Source organism: Mus caroli, chromosome 9 (assembly GCF_900094665.2).
Source record: "Mus caroli chromosome 9, CAROLI_EIJ_v1.1, whole genome shotgun sequence".
In the NCBI taxonomy this organism is placed as follows: domain Eukaryota; kingdom Metazoa; phylum Chordata; class Mammalia; order Rodentia; family Muridae; genus Mus; species Mus caroli.
In genome coordinates, this window is record NC_034578.1 from 32,961,600 (window position 1) to 32,972,851 (window position 11,252).

The 11,252-nt window shown below is 42.9% G+C and overlaps 1 pseudogene across 1 annotated transcript; it reads left to right on the forward strand.

Annotated features, from left to right (window-relative positions):
- Positions 1 to 356: 356 nt before the first annotated feature.
- Positions 357 to 1,302, forward strand: LOC110302154 (annotated as a pseudogene). Its single transcript, XR_002378783.1, has one exon. The product of XR_002378783.1 is annotated as a 60S acidic ribosomal protein P0 pseudogene (transcript).
- Positions 1,303 to 11,252: the final 9,950 nt, after the last annotated feature.

The following is an 11,252-nucleotide window of genomic DNA, read 5'->3' on the forward strand; positions in this document are numbered from 1 at the left end:
CTATCTATCCTTACTATTCGTTTGGAAATTCCACCGCTCTCTGATCATATGCCCCCTTAAACTCTATATTTTAGTCATAATTTCTAAGATGAACCAATGTTTCTCTTCTCTCTGATGCCTATTTGATACCCCTCTGCCTCCTCCTACAACTTCCTTCCATAAGTCTTATCTGTAGACCTCTCCCTGTGGTGGTTTGAATGACAAAACCCATTGGCTCATATATACTTAAATGCTTAGTCCCCAGTTTAGTGGACCTATTTGGGAAGGATTAGAAATATGTGGCCTCTCGCCAGGCATCCTCGTTGGAGTGACAACGTCTTTAAACCCCGCGTGGCAATCCCTGACACACTGCCGTGATGCCCAGGGAAGTCAGGGCGATCTGGAAGTCCAACTACTTCCTCAAAATCATCCAAAAGTTGCTTCATTGTGGGAGCAGACAACGTGGGCTCCAAGCAGATGCAGCAGATCCGCATGTCCCTCCAAGGGAAGGCCGTGGTGCTAATGGGCAAGAACACCATGATGCGCAAGGCCATCAGGGGCCACCTGGAGAACAACCCAGCTCTAGAGAAACTGCTGCCTCACATCCGGGGGAACGTGGGCTTCGTGGGCTTCGTGTTCACCAAGGAGGACCTCACTGAGATTAGGGATATGCTGTTGGCCAATAAGGTGCCAGCTGCTGCTCGTGCTGGTGCCATCGCCCCGTGTGAGGTCACTGTGCCAGCTCAGAACACTGGTCTGGGGCCGGAGAAGACCTCCTTCTTCCAGGCTTTGGGCATCACCACGAAAATCTCCAGAGACACCATTGAAATTCTGAGTGATGTGCAGCTGATAAAGACTGGAGACAAGGTGGGAGCCAGCGAGGCCACACTGCTGAACATGCTGAACATCTCCCCCTTCTCCTTCGGGCTGATCATCCAGCAGGTGTTTGACAACGGCAGCATTTATAACCCGGAAGTGCTCGACATCACAGAGCAGGCCCTGCACTCTCGCTTCCTGGAGGGTGTCCGCAACGTGCCCAGTGTGTGTCTGCAGATCCGGTACCCAACTGTTGCCTCGGTGCCACACTCCATCATCAATGGGTACAAGCGCGTCCTGGCATTGTCTGTGGAGACTGAGTACACCTTCCCACTTGCTGAAAAGGTCAAGGCCTTCCTGGCTGATCCATCTGCATTTGCAGCTGCTGCCCCTGCAGCTGCCGCCATTACTGCTGCCCCTGTGGCTGCGGCAGCCCCTGCTAAAGCTGAAGCAAAGGAAGAGTGGGAGGAATCAGATGAGGATATGGGATTCGGTCTCTTCGACTAATCCCGTCAGAGCAACAAGAAAGAAAGAAAGAAAGAAAGAAAGAAAGGAAGGAAGGAAGGAAGGAAGGAAGGAAGGAAGGAAGGAAGGAAGGAAGGAAGGAAGGAAAAAGAAAAGAAGTATGTGGCCTTATTGCCTTTAGTGTGGTCTTGTTGAAGAAAGTATGCCATTGGGCGTGGGCTTTGAGGTTTCAAAAGCCACCCCACCCCCCGCCTGCAATTAGCACATCAGATATTAGTTCTCACACCAGATAGAGCTCTCAGCACCATGCCTACCTGCGTGCGTACCACAATGCTCTGTACCCTGATGGTCATAGATTAGCCCTCTGAAACTTTAAGCAAGCCTCCAATTAAATGCTTCCTTTAATTGCTGCTTTGGTCATAGTATTTTCATCACAGCAATAGAACAGTAACCAAGACACTCCCCACCCACTTCCCCATTCCTTCTTTGATCATCAAGAACATCCTGAATAATTGGTGTTAAAATATTAATCCTGTGGCGTTACGGCTACTCTTTCTTTCTTTCTTTCTTTCTTTCTTTCTTTCTTTCTTTTATTTTATTTTATTTTAGACAGATTATTGTCTGTCCCATTAGACTAGGTGAAGTCTTGTTTTACTGTCTTTTTATTTTTTACATCTCTACTGCTCATGATAAATGATATCTAGAGTCAGAGTGCACACTCAAATTTATGGAAAGAGTACATGAATGAATTAATGGAAGCAGAAATACGTCTATTTCGTTGTTCTTACTTTTTCTTATACATTTTTTTGAGGGTTTCACTCTCTAGCCCATGCTAGACTTGAACTCAGTGGCCCAAGCTAGCATCCAGTTGATGGTGATCCTCCTGTATCAGTGTCCTGAGTAGTGGGATTTTAAATGTGAGCCACTACACCTTGCATCTATCAGAATTTTTTTAAATTTAAGGTTTAATAAATTATCAGTGAAGAAACAAGTAAGGTATTATAAACAATTCAATAGAAAAAACTCCCTACAGATTTATATGGAATAAAAAACTGACAGGCTAGAGTTATGCTACTGAGCAATGTCTTTCACCCTGTTGGAGTGAAATTTCAAGAGACAGTAATCTGTCTTTATCATTTGTTTTGTTCTGTTCTGTTCTGTTCTGTTCTGTTCTGTTCTGTTCTGTTCTGTTGTTCTGTTCTGTTCTGTGAGACAGGGTCTCTGTGTGGCCTAGGCTGTCTGTCATCTTGTGAGCCTCCTATTGTGGCCCAGGTTGTCCATCATCTTGTGAGCTTCCTGTTCAGCTTTCCAAGGGCAGGGATTACAGGTATGAAGTACCATGTTTTGATCTGGCCTGCAATTCTCAGTCCTCCCGTTTCCACGACTCATGTGCCGAGAGCACCAGGGTGGACTCCTGGGACAACTTAATCCACCATTTTTAAGGGTTAGAGAAGACAAAGTTATCCTTCACTTTCAGAGAATTAATTTACATGTATTAATCTGCACAACTATCAGTTACTGACAATTTCCAATAGTGTAAGGTCTCAGAACTGATAGTTTAGAATTAGATATCCACAAACTTATGCTGCTGTTCTTTGTGGTACTAAATATATCTATTGCCGGGCAGTGGTGGCGCACGCCTTTAATCCCAGCACTCGGGAGGCAGAGGCAGGCGGATTTCTGAGTTTGAGGCCAGCCTAGTCTACAAAGTGAGTTCCAGGACAGCCAGGGCTATACAGAGAAACCCTGTCTTGAAAAACCAAAAAGAAAAAAAGAAAAAAGAAAGAAAGAAAGAAAGAAAGAAAGAAAGAAAGAAAGAAAGAAAGAAAGAAAGAAAGAATAAATATATCTATTTTCACATCTGCTTTCCAATCATTTAACACCAAATAGGACTCAACAATTCAATTAAATTCTAACACTTTGTACCTTGAGTCAAATGCCATTTGTTAAGCTCAGTCCCAAAAGACAGAACCACTTGTGAGGCTAGTCAATATCCCCAACACCTGTACTTTCAGTTAACCAGCTATAAACTGAGGGCTCTCATGACATACTCCCCAGGAATTGGTAATTGCTAGAATGGCTCACAGAACTCAAGGGAATGCTGTGAATACTGGGTTAATATGAAGTATAAAATGCTGCCTGGCATGGTGATGGGTATGTGTCTATAATTTCTGTTGGCACCCAGAAGATTGATGTGGAACAGTCAAAAACAGCTTAAAACCCATAGCAGGTCTGTATCTCCAAGTAAACAAAGGTATACAAAGGTATAACCTGGAGATAGGAGGGTTAGGAGTTTAAGGTCATCCTCAGATATATAGCAAGACCAAGGTGGGCCTTGGAGAGAGAGAGAGAGAGAGAGAGAGAGAGAGAAGGGGTGAGAAAGGGTGAGAAGGATATAACTTAGTACAATCAGCAAAGTGGAATTGGGAATCGCAGCTCATGCTTGTAAATTCCAGCAGTCAGAAAACTAAAGTAGGAGGACTGCTAACCTGTCAAGGCTTACCTGGGTTACATACTGTGTTCCAAATCAACCTGCACTACAGTGTGAGACTCCTGTTTCAAAAAACAAAATAAAACCAACCAAACAAAAAACCTAGCAATTAGAAGAGATACAAAGAGAGAGGTATGGGTAAGAGGCTCCCTCTCAGCTCCCACATCCCTATAGGATGCCACCTACTGGCATGTGGATGCCTTCACTAACCTAGAAGATTGTGTGGCCCCTGTAATTTAGGCATTTATTAAATCATCAGTAGTAAAGTCAATCTCTAGTCCCTTTCCTGTTCTTTGAGAAGAGTAGCGAGAGGTGAAAATTCTAACCCTTTCATTGTGAGGTCTTTCAGGTGAACATCCTGATGTTATCTAGGGACCCAGCAAGAATAATCTCGCCACACATTGTATTATGGGTTATAATTTGTATATATCATATATTATTTTTCTAACTTTTTAAAAAAAGGTTTATGTAAGTACACTGTAGCTGTCTTTAGACACACCAGAAGAGGGCATCAGATCTCACATTACAGATGGTTGTGAGCCACCATGTGGTTGCTAGGATTTGAACTCAAGACCTTCAGAAGTGCAGTCAATGCTCCTACCTGCTGAGCCAGCTCACCAGCCCTATTTTTTCTAACTTTATACATATTTTAGAAGTGTGTGTGTACCTTGAAGTCTATCACTAGAAGCACACAGAGGTCAGAGAACTATTCTCAAGAGTTCACTTTCTCCCACCATGTGGGTTACAGGACTTGAGCTCAGGTCAGGCTTCACAACAAGTGCCTTTACCTACTGAACCACTGTGCTGGTTCCTCGTTTTTAGATGAAGCCTCACTATATAGCCCTGGTTGTCCTAGAACTTGTTATGTAGATCAGACCACCCTCAAACTCAGAGATCTACTTGTCTTCACCTCACAAGTGATGGGATTAAAGGTGTGCACTGCCATTCCTAGCTTTTGTACTTAAAAAAAAATCCTGTGATAAGGTTAATTTTAGATTTTAATTATTTTTTCTGAGGTGTGTGTGTGTGTGTGTGTTCAAGCACATGCACATGTGTGGTCCATGCATATGTGTGGGTATATGTGTGTGTGTCACATGTGTAGAGTGCCTAGGGAGGCCAGAAGAGGATGTTGGATGCTTTGGAACTGGAGTTTGTTGTGAACTGCCTAGTGTGGGTGCCAAGAACCAAGCTTGAGTCCTTTGGAAGAGCAGCCAAGGCTCCTACACTGAGCCATCTCTCCAGCCCCTCATATATTCTTTGAGTTAACTCATGTATGATTGAAAGAAGCTCATTATGAACACTTACAACTTACAAGATGCTTCCGTTTGGTAAATTCCAAGGGTTTTAGAGTGCTGTGCTGGGAGCTGGGAACAGGAACTGAATATGTGTCTTTCATGATACCACTGATATTCCTTAAACGGTAGCTTTTTTCCATTAGATAAATTAGTTAAACATCATTGGCTCATTCCATACTTCCTCTTTCAACTTTATGCATTTAATTATTTGTATGTGTGTGGGCATTTTGTCCCTATGCATTACTGTGAACCATGTGCATGCCTGGTGCCTGTGAGGCCAGAAGAGGGCATCAGATTTCCTAAGGCTGGAGTTACAGATGGCTGTGAGCCTTCGTGTGGATTCTGGGAATCGAATCCCCAGTCCTTAGCCAGGCTTTGTGTGTGTGTGTGTTGTTGTTGTTGTTGTTTTTTCAAGACAGGGTTTCTCTGTATAGCCCTGGCTGTCCTGGAACTCACTTTGTAGACCAGGCTGGCCTTGAACTCAGAGATCTGCCTGCCTCTGCCTCCCAAGTGCTGGGATTAAAGTCGTGTGCCACCACTGCCCGGCTTAGTCAGGCTTCTTAACTGATGAGCTAAACCTCCAGCCCCTCAACTTTCTTGAGCTATATTATACTTATTTTTAATCTTCATTTATTGCTATAATGAAGTGAAAACCAACACATTTTTTTCTTGCCAGGAAATCATGGTATGTGGCTGGGAATGCACTGATCTGGAAATGATTGCCTCAATGTGGGAGGTTTAGTCCACACCCCCATGTGAGGAGTAGAAGAAGCTTAGAAAGAGGGCACTTACTCTGGGATGATTAGTTTATGACTGTCCTTGGAAGGGAGTCAGCTCTTGTAAGAGCAGGCTGTTGTAAAGACATTCATCAAGGTGAATCCCCATCATTGGGAAGCTGAGGCAGGAGGATTACCACCAGTTCAAGGCCAGCTTAAGCTACTTAGTGAATTCCAGATCTTTCTGGATTAGCCACAGAGTAGATGCCATCTCAAACAAAACAAAACCCAGTACATAAATAGATACAAAAGGGAGTGAGAATATAAGAGGAAAGGCAAAAACAAATGAGTAGCAAGGGCACCTCTGTGTCTGGACATTTCTGCACACAGTTGTTTCCCTTTCCACCTCTAGGCCATGCTGTGATTCGGATATGGGTTCCTCACCAGGATGCAGCAGGCACACACTGTGTGGACCTTCCAGTCACTGGCATCATGAGCCAAGGACATACCATAGTATAGCTGATCTGAGGAGTGCTTGTTATTTATTGCTGGTATTTTGTTGTTTGAGGTACTAGAGACTGAGGCCAGGACTCATAGTCTTGTCCTCCCCTCCTTCACTCCTCCCCTTCCCTCCCCTCCTCTGCCCTGACCCTCCACATTCTTCCCTTTCTACCTCTATTCCTACTCTCTCTCTCCCTACTTCCTACCCTGAAGTTTACTAAGAATTAAATACCATCTTATGACTTTTTCTTTGTTGTAGCCCAGGCTGGCCTGTAGATTCTCTGTTAGCTGAAGATAACCTCAATCTTCCGGTCCTCCTATCTCTATTCTGAAATGTTAGGGATATAGATATAACTCAACAGTGGAGTGTTTGGCTAGTATGCTTAAGGTCTTGGGTTCTGGTCTCTAACAGTATAGATAAAAAAATAAAAAATAAAAATATGAAACAAGGTTAGTCTTTAAATGTTTTCACATTTATTTATTTAGTTGGTGTGTGTGTGTGTGTGTTTTGTGTGCTTTGCAGAAAATATTAAAAAGATTGGCAAGTTCCAGTGCTACACTGGGCACCAGTAGGCCACATGGCTCAAGTGGACTATTCTCATCTTGGCACACTCTCTGGCCCGGAGCTCCCGAGACATCTCCACACATATGTGTATGTGAAAGCTTGTGTAGATGGAGGCACTTGAGTGTGTGTGTAGAGGTCTGTATTAGTCAGAGTTCTCTAGAGTCACAAAACTTATGGAATGTCTCTCTATATTGACATTTATTGTGAAGATTTGTAGTCTATAGTCCAACTACCCCAACGATGGCCAACAGTGAATGGGAAGTTCAATAATCTAGTAGTTGCTCAGTTCCAGGAGGCTAGTTGTTTCAGCTGGTCTTCTGTAGAAGTAGGTTCCAACAGATGTGTTCGCAAGTAAATGCAAGCAGGCAAAGAAGAATGAATCTTCCTTTTTCCAATGTCCTTATTTAGGTCTCCAGCAGAAGCTGTAGCCCAGATTAAAGGTGTGTAACACCATGCCTAGATCTGAGACTTGCTTTGTCCCAGGCTGACCTTGAGCTCAGAGATCTGCTTGCCTCCATGTCCTGGGATTAAAGGCATGTACAACCTGGCCTGGACCTAAGCTTTTCATGGCTGCTGCCTCAAGATCTCTATGCCAAGATCCAGGTCAGAAACCTGTGACTTCCAGCCTCAAGAGCTGGATCACAGGTGAGCCTTTTGTTTCTGGTTTGTAGTTCATTCCAGATATAGTCTAGTTGACAGCCAGGAATAGCCATTTCAAGGTCAGAGAGCATCTTGCAGGAGTCAGTTTTCTCCTTCCACCCAGTGGGTCCTGGGATGTCATTAGCTTAGCAACAAGTACTTTTACCTACTGAGCTATCTTGGTTTTGACTCTGGGATGTATAGCGAGGACCAGAGGACTGGCCTGGAACTCCAGGTCTTCCTGTGTCAGCCTGCTGAGTGCTAGGGTTGCAGGTATGCTCACCTCTCAAAATCAGTTTTATTGAGCTAGTAGAGAATCCAAAATAAATTCAAGACCACCTAGTTTGGAAAGTCCCCCTCTGAAGGGACTTTCCAAACTATACTAGCAGGCCAAGTACAGAGCCAGATAAGGAAGCTGACTGACTAAACAATGCTAAAAAATAATAATAAATAAATAATTTTTTAAAAATCCATAAGGGCAGTCAGAGTGAGGGAACAGGCCAAAGGGAGTCACTCTATGCAAACCAAGCAATGCCTGGAAGGGTTACTTGCTAAAGCAATTAGAATAAGCCAGCTAGCCCTGTTGCCTAAATCTGCCCCTTACAAGGTATAAAGTGTGTTCTTTGTTTGTTTGGGGTCTCTCCTCTCACCTGCGTGCTGAGGGGGGTTCCCAACACTCTGACTGGATTAATAAGAAAACCTCTTGCGGTTTTCAGTGGTGTCGGTCTTTGTGGTCTTTGTGAGTGAGGGTCTATTGACGGACTCCAACACTAGAGAGAATCTACCACCCTCTGGAATGTATGGTTTTTGTTAGTGTTCTGGTTTTGCCTAATTTTACTGTTTTTTTTTTTTTTTGCAATGTTGAGGATTGGACTCAGAGTCTTGTGCACGTTTAGGCAAGTTCCTTGACACTGAGTGGTTCTAACCTCTTTTTGTTGTTGTTGTTTTATTTGTTTACATTTTATTCTTCAATATTTTCATACACTATAAAATGAACTTTAGTCTTTTTTACTTCCTATAGCGTTGTCTCATCCCCATGTTGTTTTAAGACATGATCATGTGACATTGCCCAGACTGACCCTAAGCCCTAGATCCTCCTGTGTCAGCCCCACCCTCAGGTCTGGGACTACAACTTCATGCTACCATGCCCAGATTCTATTCTTTTTTTATTCTAGATATTTCATATCATGGAATAATAGAATAAGACTTTTGTGTCTGATTTCTTTCACTTACATTACTGTTTTTCAAGGTTTGTCTGTGTTGTAGTATGTGTTTGTACTTAATTCATTTTTATGATTGGATACTATTTTAATTTAAATATACCACATTTTCCTTGTCAATTTAATAACTGTTGGTGACTATTTGTCCTCTCTCTTTTTCTGAGATGGAATCTCTTACTCAGTAGCCCAGGCTAGCCTTGAACTCAGTATATAGCCCAGGCTGGCCTCTAGATACCCTCTAGCTTTGAACTACCAAGTAACAGGATTATAAGCACAAGCACTACACCTGGCTTTCAGTATGAGTTTTAATGCTGACATGCACTTTCATTTGTCATGGGTGTATGCTTACCCAATAATAGAATTTCTAGGTCAGAGGGTAACTGTCTTAGTAATAGTTGCTTTTCTTCTTTTCTTTTTTTGTCAAGACAGGGTTTCTTTCTGTAGCCCTGGCTGTCCTGGAACTCACTCTGTAGACCACCAAAAGCAAGTTGAAGAGGAAAGTGCTTGTTTTGCTTACACTTCTATCAACCAAGGAAATCAGGATAGGAATTCAGGCAGGGCAGGAATCTGTGGGCAGGAGCTGATGTAGAGGTCACGGAGCAATGCTGCTTACTGGTTTACTCCTTATAGCACCCCAAGCCCACAATGAGCTGGGCCCTCACCCCTCAATTACTAATTAAGGAAATGCCATACAGGCCTGCCTACAGCCCAATCTTATGGAGGCAAATTATTAATTGAGGACCCCTCCTCTCCAATAATTCTAGCTGTGTCAAGTTGACATGAAACCTAGAAGGTACAGTAATGTGACAAAGGCTGCCTTGAAGTAGGCCTTCAGCCTCTGTCTCTTTTGACTTCCTGACATTCCTAACCCCCTGGCTGTCAAGCTGTCCGTATGGTAAAGGCATTATCTGCCAAATCTGTATTTAGTCACCTAACCCAAATGGCCTTTGTAGCCTGCTTCCTCAGCAGGAGCCACTGAAAGCCCAGGTCTCTTGTCTATTTTCATGTTCTGCCTCAGGAAGACCTACCCACTCCATCTACAGCCTCACTGACCCTCCTTCCTCCAGCCATCACAGCCCTTCAGGCTCCTGAGCCTCTTGCTAGAGTTCTGAGAAGCTGGACCAACATCTGTGCCAATTTTGTATCCATGTGACTTTTTTTTCCTACCAATTCTCTTTTCCCAAATTTGATAATTTTGAGTGTCTGGCAACCCAGATCTTTGATTCTGGTAACAAGTAACTGTTTTTGTTTGTTTTGGTTTTGATTTGAGTAATCATCATGTTTTATTTATTGCTGATAAAAGAAAGAGTTTTTCATAATTTTCATAATGGCAAAACTCTGAATAAAATATACTCATTCCAAAAACTGTTCAGACAGCCAGAGGGCTGGCTCTGTAGTCAGGAATGCTTGATGCTTATGAGTGTTTGTTGCTCTTACCAAAACCTCAAATTTAGTTCTTAGCACCCATGTCGCAAGGCTCACAAAGACTTCTAACTCCTGCTCTAGGAGAGCCAACGTCCTCTCCTGGTCTCTTGAGCACCTGCACATATGTGCACACACAGAGAGACACAAATACATACATAGACATAAAAATAAAATAATTTTTAAAAAGCTGTTGGGACAGGAGAGATGGCTCAGTGGATAAGGGAGCTTGTCATATAAGCCTAGAGACCTGAGTTTAATCCCTGGAAACTCACATAAAGGTATAAGGAGAGAACCAACTTTACAGTAGCCCTCTGACCTCTGTATATGTGTTCTGTGTCATGTCTACCCCTCCCCAATCACAAAAACATATATACAACAAGAAATAAGTTTCAAATGATTTTTTCACAATTACATGGTAGGAGTTGGGCGAGTATCAAAATGCATTCACATTAGGAGAATGTAATTGGAATTAGGGGGATGACATAGGAGAATTAAGTTCAAGTATCATAGAATACAGTAGAACTGCTTCACCCATGCACATATCCATTTGTTCATTTGTAGATGAGGTCAGGATGTCAGATCTAAGACTTTGCACATGCTAGACAAGAGTTCTCCCACAGAGCTGAAGCTAGACCTCTGCATATAAAAAACTACACTTATTCATTTGTATGTGGGCGAGATAAGTGGCTGTGTGTGTGTGTGTGTGTGTGTGTGTGTGTGTGTGCGCGCGCGCGCGCGCGCGCGCGCATGAACATGTGTTTCTACCATGTGGGTTTTGGGGTTCAAACTCAATTGTCAGTCTTGGCTGCAAACACCTTCATCTACTGAGCCAAAGCAGCTGCCCCAATTTTATAGAGTTCTAACAAACAGGAGTTTGAAGTTTCTCAACACAGATGTGAGAACTCTTTAAGATGGAAATGCTAATTACTCAGAATTGACCACTGTATTTTGTCTATGTATCTACATATATCTAAATTAATCACATTATAGTCCACAAAGATGTACACTTATCTATTAATTAAATATAAAATGAAATATTTTTAAATATTTTTATTACGTATTTTTCTAAATTACATTTCCAATGCTATCCCAAAAGTCCCCCATAGCCCCCCCCCCCACTTCCCTACCCACCCATTCCCA